The sequence below is a fragment of the Solanum verrucosum genome, unplaced genomic scaffold, assembly GCF_900185275.1.
Source record: "Solanum verrucosum unplaced genomic scaffold, falcon-dt-bn FXZP01000261.1, whole genome shotgun sequence".
In the NCBI taxonomy this organism is placed as follows: Eukaryota; Viridiplantae; Streptophyta; class Magnoliopsida; order Solanales; family Solanaceae; genus Solanum; species Solanum verrucosum.
This window is the reverse complement of record NW_026019969.1, coordinates 6085828-6089374: the sequence shown is the minus strand read 5'-3', so window position 1 is coordinate 6089374 and position 3547 is coordinate 6085828. Positions and strand designations below refer to the sequence as shown.

General features: G+C 29.3%; 1 pseudogene; it reads left to right on the top strand.

Annotated features, from left to right (window-relative positions):
- Positions 1-1515, top strand: LOC125815718 (desiccation-related protein PCC13-62-like; annotated as a pseudogene).
- Positions 1516-3547: the final 2032 nt, after the last annotated feature.

Below are 3547 nucleotides of genomic sequence, written 5' to 3'. Positions count from 1 at the left end.
ATGTCTTTTAAATTACTCTTTATCCATTTCTTAATCACTTACATGGTCCTTAATGAAATTTTCTTGATGTCATTTTCATATACAACAAATACTTATTGTCCATCAGGGTACCCAGAGGAGGGAGTGGGAGTGAAGAAAGAAGAGATAGACAAATGCAATTTGCAGTGAATTTAGAGTTTTTGGAAGCAGAGTACTTTTTATGGGCTTCTTATGGATTTGGGCTTTGATGTAGTTGCACCAAATTTGCCTATGTCTGGGCCACCTCCTATTGGTGCTAGAAAAGCAAATCTTGATCAAATTACAAACAATATTATTATGGAATTTGCTAATCAAGAAGTTGGTCATCTAAGGTAAATTCGAATTTTGCATTTTAAAAAAAAATTGAAATTTGGAATCCTGAAAAATTTGGACTATTGACGTCGCATAACCAAATTTCATATCATAATATTAAATTGCATGTTCAAAAGAAAGCTAAGTTTTATGTACCATCGTGCGAAGTATTTATATAATTAGGTTGTGTAATGTGTGTTTGGTTGGTTTGCAGATCACTTAACTTGACAGTTGGTGTTTTTCCAAGACCTTTGTTAGATCTTAGTGCTAAAAATTTTGCAAAGATATTTGACGATGCTTTTGGGCACAAATTGGTACCTCCATTTGATCCATATAGAGACAGTTTGAGCTACATGTTATCTTGCTATGTAATTCCATATGTTAGAATTGGTTGGTTATGTTGGTACAAAACCCAATATCAATGGCTACGAAACCAAAAGGGTAAGTAAATATATATGTATTAATCCTCCACTCCCCCTCCCTGGATGATTTACGAGAAATTTTTTAGAGGCGGGTGATCTTGAACTTTTGATCTTGATTGTCTCGTGGGCAAAAATTTAAGTTCAACAATTTTAACTTCTAACACTAAAGGTTTGCCCATGAGTGAAACAACGATCAAAAGTTCAAGACTGGCAAAAGATTTGAACAAATATGACTCTAAAGTTGGATGAAAATAACAAATATATTGAAAAAGTATAGTGAATGACAAATAAACTTATTTGTAATAGTATAGGCAAAAATATGACTCTTTTCTGTTAATAAATTAGTTCATTTCCCTTTTTCATTGCAAATAATACTTTTTTTTCTTTTGTAGCTTTTGGCAGGATTATTAGGTGTTGAATCAGGACAAGACGCAGTTATCAGGATGTACCTCTACGAGAGTGCAACAAAATTAGTTCCCCCTTATCAATACACAGTGGCTGATTTCACCTCTCGTATATCAGGACTATGAAATAAATTAGGTAATTGTGGGATCAAAGATGAGGGCGTATACATTCAACCACCACTCGGGGCAGAGAATCGGACTAGAAGTAACGTACTATCAGCTAATTTTGGTTCACTTTCCTACAAAAGAACTCCTGCTGAGATTTTAAGGATCGTATACAGTTCTGAGATGAACACGTGCCTGGTGGATTTTATCCTAAGGGTGCTAATGGACAAATTGCAAAGGAATTTCTAAAATAGCCATGAAAATGATTAAACTATCATTATCTATATTTGTAATAAATTTTTATGAAATAAATAAACATGTAGTATGGTGTTAATATTGAAAGAATTTTCCAATAATTGCTTACATAAAGATGCAGTAAATGAAGTAAATAGCCTATTGATTTTAAAAAAAGAAAGTAAATGAAGTAAAATATTGTTTTATTTAATTTCCTTAACGTGTTGTTTAAAATTTTATATAAATATTTAATGGTGTTCCTTAATTTTTTTCTCATTCCAAATCTCTTTGATAATATCACTAAGCAACCAAGAGTTTTCGGCCCCAATAGATTAAGGACAACATCATATTGGAAAGAAAAAATAAATGGTTTGCATGGAACTATATCTTATGCTGAAGAAAATAAGTAATTAAAGGTGTCCACTAATTCATTATAACTATATAAAATGATGTTATGCAATATGTTTTATCCACTAATTTCATTATAACTGTGTATAAAAAGTTATAAACATGTGGCTGCGTAGTTGTGTATGCAATTTGTAGTCTTTTTATTTTTTAAAAATTGAGAATTGAGAATTGGGAATGTGGGGAATCGAAGCTCACAAACAAATTGAAAATTTAAGCACTCAACCAACTAAGTTAGTAAGATTACTTATGTTTGTATTTTATAAATCGTCATTAAAAGAATTTTAATTTAGATACACAATTTTCATAATAATTAGCATGCTTATATATTTAATTGAACACATAATTATTTGGATTTAAGAACAATAATTATTAAATATAATAACTACATAAAAATGAAAGTGAATAATAATGAATATAGTTTAACTAAAAAATTCAAAATTAATTCATGATTAGTTCAATCAAACAATATTTTGGTAATCGAAACTAATTGAAAATTAATAGAAACTAAATTAACTATCTACCCAAAAAAGTAAACAGTAGACATAAAAAAAACATTTTTTGGTGGCTTGTTAACATTTTCTTCAATAAAATTAGAAACAAAATTTAGACAGAAGGATCCAAATCAAACAAAACCACGTAGCCTGAGCTCATCCATCTCTCTATAAAAATAAGAAAAGAAAGAATTTTGAACAGGTCTCCGCATTTACATTAATGTTCTTATTTATTAGTTATTGTTTTAAAGGTAATTGTAGTTGTGTCCAATTACTTCCGAACATGTTCTGACATATTTCAATAAAATTAATGGCTTAAAATTAAAAAAAATCTTTCATAATTGTTGTTTTTAATATAGTATTAATATAATATTATTATTTATAACCATATTGAGGATTATTTATAGCAATTTAGTTTAAGAAGATGTTAGCCTATTTTTAATAGATTACTTAGATGCTAATGTAAAAAAAATATTTATTAGTATAAAAATTTGAATAGTTTAATTTAAAATTCTAAAATGTTTCACTATTAAAAACTTTTCGCTTTGCTAGGCTCACTGATGAAATAGCCAAAATTTGCATTTTCTAGATTATAAAAGAAAATAGTCGAACTTTGATCGCATTGTAAAATATCTTTTTAATTATATTGACATAAGAATAATTATGATTTTAAATATTGAATTTTAATGTTATGTAGATTTAGCTTTAACTTAAAAAGAAAAGAAGTGGATAACAATTCATATAGAAATAAAAATTCAAATTTTATTTCATAATTAGTCGAATCAAACAACATTCCTACCAAAACGAAACTAGTTATTAATTGGAAATTGATAGAAACTAACAACTACGATAGAAACAAATATATGTGATCAATAAGATATTGATCCCACACTTGTTTTTATTAGTGAATTCCTCCTTGTTGTGTTGGCGGATGCATGAATAACGAAACTTAGGATGAAATCCAGCCGCGGGCAGGCAAGGGTGAATCGATGAAGGAATGGCCATGGATGAGGATGGAAATTAGCAGGAGGAGGATGAACAAATGGCCATGGACGAGGAGGTAGCCATGGATGAGGATGAATCCATATTGGGTAGAGACTATTTAGTCCTTTAGGTTGTCTACTAGTAGCACTTGCAAAAGATAAGTTGATAA